At 41.1% G+C, this 8,990-nt stretch overlaps 1 long non-coding RNA gene across 1 annotated transcript in view; it reads right to left on the reverse strand.

The window, feature by feature from the left end:
• Positions 1 to 8,311, reverse strand: part of LOC108784251 — a 15,298-nt gene extending 6,987 nt beyond the window's left edge. Inside the window, exons 1-2 of the long non-coding RNA XR_001941058.1 lie at positions 8,223 to 8,311; positions 578 to 582 (exon numbers count right to left, since the gene is read on the reverse strand). This is a non-coding gene — a long non-coding RNA (uncharacterized LOC108784251). The remainder of the gene's footprint in view (positions 1 to 577; positions 583 to 8,222) is intronic.
• Between the last annotated feature and the right edge of the window lie 679 nt (positions 8,312 to 8,990).

Here is an 8,990-nt window from a genome sequence, read left to right on the forward strand (position 1 = left end):
TATATATATATTGTGACAGCAGGCAGGTAAAATCGCCTGGGTGTATCCAGGATGGCATATACAGTATGTGTGTCCCAGGCTCAGGTTGTATGCAGACTTTTTCCACTAGAGGGTAATGCTGGAATGGTAGAGATAATGAGCCCAGCTGAAGTAAGCTGACTCATTAGTCATCTGTAACAACTCCCAGACTGCTCAGAGATTTGCTCCACCCTGGAACCAGTTTTATGCCTTAGTAGACTAGGGAGCTTTCTACCTACCTGTGTGGTGACAAAGAAAACAAACCAAAACTCGTGTGGTGAGACACAGCCTGTGTGGCAGTTTATTGAATAGGGAGATAGGTGCTAGGGGCAATACAAGGTTGCACCTAGCTGTTAGTGAGGGAAACAGTATGTGTAGTAAGTGGCTAAAAGGCAAGGATTTCTTTTCATGTTTTGTTTGTTGGGCTCAAATTTAACCTTAAATAGTGTAAATAAACTGCACGTGTGTTTTCACCTGAAGGGATCGTTGTTTGCTGAGCCTAATTTCTGTGGCGTGAACTCATCTAGGGACTCACACAAACCTGCTGCCGAGCTAACACCCTCCCTATATATATATATGTATATATGTATGTATGTATGTATGTATGTGTGTATGTGTATATATATACACACAGTATGTGACAGATATCTTATACCTGTTTCTTGTTTTCTTATATATATGTATAATATAGTGTATTAGAATTTCCAAGCACCAACTACAAAAGAAGTGTAAGCAGCATTGAGAAAACTTAGCATTATGCTTTTATGTAAAATATAAAGATTTTGCAAACACTTTCAGGGTGAGGCATCACCAAGAAAGTGATATATATGCATCCCTATACCTAGAGAGAGCAGGCAAATGTTTTCACAACAGTACACAACAGAAAGAGTATAATGTTATAAGCGGGACTATCCTACAGCAGGACTAAACTAAACTGATGGTATTATGGTATTAAACACTGTTTTTTTTTTTCTTTGTAGTGACGTCACGGCCACCTTCGCCCAGTTGTCATTGTTTAACCTGGAAATGCAGATCTGTCATTGCCACTGGGCGGAGTCAGTCGTGAGGTCCTAAATGTGGTTCTCAGGGTCATGAAAAAAAAAACCTTAAGAAATGCACATAGAAAAAAAAGAGGGGGAAGATGGGGAGCCTGTGTGCTGTAGTATGGCTTATATCTGGTGAGAATGCTGGTTAGCATATTTTGAGGAAATGGTATAAACAACCTTGAATCCACACTTGTGGATACTTGATGGTCTGGGATTTGATTAGCATAAAAACAGATTTAGAATAGACAGGTTATAAGATATGATTCTGTAACATACTATACATGGTGAGGTTGTAGGTTATCATAAGGAAATGGTATGTGCAACCTATATTCTGTATAGGTGATACATTTTGATGCTTTGGGATGTCCAATCATTGGTCCAATTGCAGAGACTGAGGATGGTCAAGGTGACTTGGTTGACTTCAGAAAAACTCTGGATGGCTTTGAGCGCTTTCCCTATTTGGAGTTCATGAACTGGCCAAATTGTTTGATCTGTTTGCCAGCCTCAACATCCTTCTTCAGGAAGTAATTCATTTATCGGTGGTATTACTACCCCCCAATAAATGAACGCTTCCTGCTGTGCAGGTTGCACAGCGTCGTTGGTTGCTAAGATGCTGGCAGTGGCTGGCATTTTAGCAACCACGATAGGTTCTGCTTTAAAATTTATACCAGACCCTCTTTAAAGATAAGATTTTGGTATGGTCCCCACTAAATTTTTTTTTTTGGGTGGGGGTTGATTTTCTATTATAATGGGTCCATCCATAAAAGTCTGATAGATTATTGGAATCCTGGCTGCTTTGTAATGCAGCTGCAAAATGTACATTACCCACAAATTACATGGTATTTTTTTTGTTTTGTAAATGTCAGTTTTGCTTAAGTACATTGTGCAGCTGCATCACTTCAGAGGTAAGTTTAGGGCACCCCTGAAGCATACAGTATAGCTTAAAGGAATTGTACATTTTTTATTTTGCCCTTTGTTTGACAATAGCTTGCCTATTAGCCTTGAAAGTGACTTTGGTTACAAACAGAAGAAGCTAGCATAGAAATGACTTTTTGCAGCAAATGGTATTTGTTTTCTATGTAAATGTTACTTTTTGCTGTAAATATATTCAAAATATTGAATGAGCTGCTCCCAGCCAAACAGTATTTTTTTTTGCATTGCTACATGTCCTTCTGGCAGTGGACAGCTCTTTATTTGACAATCCCTTGCCTATTAGCCTTAAGAATTGACAGAACTGATTTTAAAGATTTGGATTCCTTCAGTGGGGTTCATATTCAGGATCAAACATCAGAGGAGTTCGGGGGAACCTCCCACAAACTTAACCCTTTTGTGTTTGTCTCCTCCCTAATGGTGTTACTAGCAGAGGTGGCCATGAGTGAATAGGTCTATAATTAGCAAGGATCAGAACGGCAATAAATGCAACAAGGGTAAGGTATTAGGAGGAATGCTGTGAATCATATTACCTTAAATAAAATGTATCATAAAATCCCATCATCCAAACATTGCAATGCTTATTGTGAGTAGTTTAAATAGAAATTGAGCTTAGAAGTGTTATTTGAGAAAAATCTTGTAGTTACACTGCAATGTAGTTTAGTACTCATATTATATAAACCAATTTAGTCCCCAATTTAGTCCCTAAATCCTCTTGAGTCCCATAAATTTTTTTCCATCTCAGGGATGTCTTAATTTGGCACATTATATATTTTAGATTTAGTAGTTTACCTTAACATATTATACATAATTGTTTGAGGAACAAATGGTGTTTGAATTCAACAGCATATCTGGATCCATATATTTTAATTTCTCTGGTTTTTATGAGGAATAAATAATAAAAAAAGTTTTTTAAAAAAAGTATATTTTCTAATTAATTGCAACACTTATGTAATTTGCTCCCTGCTTATATTTACCCCCAAATATAATCAACCAAGTCATATTAATGTGTCTTTTATATATTGTGATGCACACAGTAGGAAAAAAAACGGTTTGTGTAAATTATTATTGGAAGATTAGGATAAGAGTAAGTCAGGCAAAGATTAGCATGATGGTGACTTAACAGATTTTTTTTGTAATATTACTGGCTACAATCAGGCAGGTATAGATCACTATAGCAGCATTCTACTGCTAATGGATGTAAAGAGCTGTAGCAGCTCTGCCAGAGTCTCTGTACTGACATGAAGTGTTGTGAAATCACTTGTGAGCTCACTATACTCCTGATGAAAATATTGTGTAGAAATATAAGTTGTACATTAGTTTCTACGGCATGTTCCTATGGAGTAATCTGTAGAAACATCGAAAGTCCAGTAGCTGATCGTTTCAATTTAGCATCTGGGTTTAGTGCTGGATGCCAATTGTCACAGACAGCAAGCAGTGCCAGCCTAAATCCCTGCCAGGACCTGCAGGAGCTGGTGTAGTATTACAAATACTGTGACAAATAGCTACTCTCCCCATGCCATTTTAAAAACTTGAGTGGTCAAATCATTGTAGTGAAACAAAAAAAAAACTACTATAATAGATACTTTTATAGTAGTTTTTTATCATATCTCACTGAACGGTTTAATACAATACGATTACTAGTGATGAGCAAATGTACCTGGGTTTAATTCATAGTGTGTTCATCAAACGCATTGTACATTTTCAAAATTGTGAAATATGTCCTATCACTAATCCATAATCCTATCTTAAAAACCAATCCTGGCCATTTTCAGAGTTAATAGGGAAGGAATTGTCAAACAAAGAGCATAGAGAGCTGGGCACTGCCATGAGAGACTTGGACCAATGCAAAAAAAGTTAAAAAATTAGGTTCAGTGGGACTTTAAGGGCGACATGGGAAAAACACCAATCCTTCAAATGACATGCTTTTCTGCTGTATGCAGTGTTACAAAACAGTGCAATTCTTATAGACAACATCATTGACACCACATTCTGGCATTAAATACCATATTTTGTATGTATAAAAGATTTCATTTTACATTATTGCTTGGCTTAAATACAGTAGCAACAACCCAACCTCATTCCAACTTGAATAAAAGGCTTTTTTATGTAGTTTTTGCTGCATGTCTTATTTTTTTATCTAACAGTAACAGGCCAGAATTAAGTGTTGCAAGGAGAATCCACAACCAGTCTTAAAGCTATCAGGAGGTTCACACTTCAAAAAAAGAAAAAAGAAAAACTAGAGTGTGTTATTTTAGAGGCAACAGCTATAAATATTCTAAACGCTCCCTAATCAGTGTTGAAACACTTGGAGTATGCCAGATTTTTAAAATAACACACAACATGCAACTTTTAAACCCAAAAATCCACATTTAAGTATATGTCACAAAAAAGGAAGAAATATTGTATAGGCTTCACATACAGCATTGCAGTAGTTGGGGTAGACTGCATTTTAAAAACAGAATACCACATACAGCCATTCAGGCCAAATATCTACAATAAAACAGCATGGAATATTGCGCACATTGACTTAGCTTTGTAGTAGCTTTGACTCCATAGACAGTGTTTAAGTATTTTGGTAGAAAAAACAGACAACTATTGAATTTACTTCATATACAATATTTACAAAAATTTACTTGGCCGCATTTTTAACAGGCGAGACACCCGGCAGATTTCAATGAAATAAATTTACATTATGATTATGTAGTGCATTATTTCTCTGAGCCAAGTCAGCAGAATACTTTACTGATATGTAAGCACATTTACTAGGCTGCAGTTTAATGGGTTGAGGCCACTTTAAATTGTGAAGCTGTGAGCCAGCTGTGGAAACATTATGAATAGCACCTTGACAGTGCCTGATCAACAGAATACAGTAGAAACATTGAGGCATAATAAAGAATTGATCCTGCAGAAAAAAATTACAAAATTTGCAGACGAGGCCTAGCTGTGGAGACATGCTTTGTGGCACCTTGACAGAGACGGATCACCAGAATATTTGAAAGTTTGAGGAGCAATGCAGCATTGACCCTGAAGAAAAAAACAGAAATCAGAAAATATATGTGTGGCATCTTTATAATGCCAGAGCAGCAAAATAGGCTGTAGAGGCAGCATGAGATGGTAATAATGACAGGAATACAGCAGGAGAAGGATCAGATAATGATGATATGAGATAGTCATTGTGGCAGGCTATCAGTGATGGAAAGAAGAGGTAATAGTGGCAGGCCAGCAGCAGGGCATAATGGCAGGACATAGTAATGGAAGCAGGCCAGAAGCTGTGGCAGGAGAGGGTTATGGTGTTGGCTAGCAGCAGTACAGTAAGCTGGCAATGGTGGCAGGAAATGATAATGATGGCAGGCCAGCAGCAGTGGCAGGGTATGTTAATGCTGTGAGGTATTCAATTGTGAGTCAGTCATATGTGTCATGGGACAGGCATTTCTCTGTCATAAAACTGCCCTTTGCACTGTATGCCCTTTCTGACAGCACTCACGCTGACAGCTCAATTGCATACTTGGCAAGCTCTGGCCAGTAGTCCAGCTAGACCCCAGTTCACCCTAGATCAAATGGTTTAGGCACTGCCTGTGACTGCTAACAGCAGTCAGGCCTGCCTGCTGCAATTTGAAAAACAACTTAAAGTGACATTAAACCCTCAGATTTTTTAACATAAACCAATACTGTAATGTGCGCCTTACTGTAATCCATGGTTGTTTCCCTTCTCTTTGCTGCTCTTCCTTTTAAATCCTCATGTCTTCTCATGCTTGGGTAGAACTTCCCTTTTCAGCTCAGGGCCTCTTCCTGTAGTGCTGGCTCAGATTACAAGCCTATACAAACCTATAGACAGACACCGTGTATCCATTCCTGAGACAAGGCAGTCTGCTGCAAAACGGAAGTTCTGCAGAGCATGAGAACAGATACAGATTTAAAAGGAAGAGCAGCAAAGAGAAGGGAAACAACCATGGATTACAGTAAGGCACACATTACAGTATTGTTTTATGTTAAAAAATCTGAGGGTTTAATGTCACTTTAAAGGAGAACTATGGGGTCAGTGTTTTTCCCCATAGTTCTCCTTAGGGTAACGGGAGAACACAAACTAGCGTCCTCCCGTTACCCTAAGCTCAGTATACCGCAAGCTACAGCTCGTGGTATACTGAGACGCCACAGCCGGAGCGGATCCCGACATCGATGTCGAGATCCGCCCAGCTGCGTGAGTGACAGCTGGCTCTGCCTATCTAGAGGCAGAGCAAGCTGTACCAGCCCCCTCCCCCGTCCGTTCCGCCAGTCAGCGCTGGCAGATCGGAGCGGGGAGAGGGGAATCCAGCCCCTCTCCCTGTCACGGCAGAGAGCCGTGACAGGATCGAGAGGTGAGCGAACCCGGTATGTTTTTGCTCACCACCCGATCTACTGAGCCGACCTGTGACAGTCTCATTGTCACAGGTCGGCTAGAACTATGAGGTGAGTGGAAATCACTTATCTCATAGTTCTCCTTTAAAAGCATTGCTGAGGCAGCTACTACCACCTCTGCTCTTCTATTCAGTGACTAGAGGATCAGAGGCACATTGGAGTGTGCTGAACACATGGGATAGCGACATGGAGCCATTACCTTGTAAATGCTGGTGGAGGCCAGAGATTGACCTCTGGGTGAAAAAATGGTGGCTGAGTACCTGCAACTGTGGAATAGCACAGACCACAAAGTTGAACAGAGAACAGACCCCACCATCTGGAATGGGAGCTGTAAACAAAGCAAATTTTTCCAAGCTGGCATTGGACTGGGGGTAATTGATTAGCCATTTTTTCTTGCACTCTATAAGGTGCAAAAGAAACACCCGCCTGGTTAAGGATGCTGCTGGAGAGGATGGGGTGAGGTTTGGAGACTTATAGGGAGGTTCATGCCTACACTTTGCCTTACTCTTCATGGTCCCATGCTGACCTTCTTCCCCACTTTATGCGTTGCAAAGTAAGTCTCTCAAACCTCTTGTCAGACTTCCATACCTATCTCTTGAGGTCTCAGATGTTGCAGACAGAGATTCTTGTGGGGTAGGGGGAGAGGTTCAAAGGTAGCAGCAAAAAGAGGAATTGAGGCCTTTGGATGCCAACCGGTAACATAATTTGCTGCTTCCACTGAGATTTTTGGTGAAGAGTTTTCTCTTGCAAGTGGTGCCCAAACTACCGGTACATATACAGTACCACACTTGATACACTGCAGGCAATGGCATCAAGCCACTACATAGTTGTCAGGAGCAGATGTGTTAAAAAAGGCACGGACTGATGAGCTATGTGGAGCAGCCCTGAGGATAGCAGTGGCCTGCATCTGTGGGATAGTGCCACCTGGTGGAAGAGCATGGCTGCTCCCTCTACTCCTCTGCAAGATGCCCCCGGACCTGGATAAATTCCTGCCTTGAAGATGCCTGCTTCTGTCTCATTTTCCTCCTCTGCAGTCTCTGGCACCCAGGTATTGTTTACTACCTCATGATCCTCACCCTAGTCATTGCTCAAGCGCACTTTGCAGGATGATGCAGCTGCAGGGACCTTAACGACAATTGCTTCTCCCTGCCTGTTGTTCTCTCCATCTATGCTTCTGTCACTCTCTTCCTTTACATCTGATAACAAGAATTCTTGGGCATCATCCTGCATCAAGTTACTGATGGTGTGCTGCCGAAATTATTCAGCAGACTCTTTCATGTCAGTATGGGGTGCAACAGTGGGATTAGCTGTAGAGAAGGAGGAAGAAGAGGGCACATTTGCAGCTGCTAATGTAAATAATGTAAATGCATTGACCTGAGTATGAGAAGGAGGATGGACAAGGTATGGTTATCCACTCCAGGACTTCAGTTACAGTATGTGCTCTGGCTGTATACCACTCTCACTGCCAGAAAAAAATGCAGATTTGCTGTGCCTCTCAAAAGTGGGGCTAAACCATTGCTTTTTCCTCCTGATGCAGAACTTTCACGCCACCTACTATTTGCACATGAAGAACCCCTCTCTCTCTCCAATTAAGCCTCTCAGATATGATGAATACAGTGGATTGTCTAACTTTATTAGCAGCTATGGCAACAAGAAAACTGAGGATGTGGTGATTTGGTGCACTGAACTGAACCTCAATAATATGTGATGATGTGCTGCAATCAAATGTCAGCTTTACCTGAGTCAAGAACAAGCTGTGGGGTCTATCCACTGTGAGAAACAAGGTGGGTACACAATAATATGGAACCCTAAAACACTGTAATGAACAACCTGTGCTTGCGTGCGTTTCCTCCTGGTGCTCCGGTTTCCTCCCACACTCCAGAGACATGCTGGAAGGTAAATTGGCTCCTGTCTAAATCGGCCCTGTATGTATGCATGGGATATAGGGACCTTAGATTGTAAGCTCCATGAGGGCAGGGACTGATGTGAATGTACTGATGTAAAAGCGCTGCGTAAATTGTCGGCACTATATAAAATACCTGTAATATAATATTAAAAAATATACAGTATATACAGTGTATATTGTGAGATTTAGCTTCCAATGGTAGTACATTAAGGACGGAGTCCACTCGCTTACCATGTCTTTTTAAGGGCTTCTTTGCCCACTTTTATTACTTCAAGCATAAAAGTCCACACAGGTGTTTCCCTCGCAGGGGTCTTCAAACAAAGTACAGTAAAATAATGATTTTCCAAGTCTCACCGACTTCAGGTTATCACAAAAAAAACCTCTCCCACACGGGCTGTATTCAGCTGACGTGCCACACAGACTGGTTACAGGATGGAGTCCTCCTGACTCCTGGACAGACACCTCCCTTGTCTTCCAGCTGGAACCCTGAACATTAACCAGCATTCTCTTCATAAGGGCTGTGCACAGGTGCACAACCACTCGGTGCTGGTCACCACTAAAGTCCGGACCCAGGAATGGAGATTTCATCCCTCCCAATTCTCTTAGAAATCTCCCAGTTCCAGGATACCAGAAAACCTGGAAAGAATTGTAAAGCCAGCTCTTTCCTGGTAAACGTACTTGTGTCCTGGAAC

Source organism: Nanorana parkeri, unplaced genomic scaffold (genome assembly GCF_000935625.1).
Source record: "Nanorana parkeri isolate BGI_ZX_2015 unplaced genomic scaffold, ASM93562v1 scaffold105, whole genome shotgun sequence".
NCBI lineage: Eukaryota > Metazoa > Chordata > Amphibia > Anura > Dicroglossidae > Nanorana > Nanorana parkeri.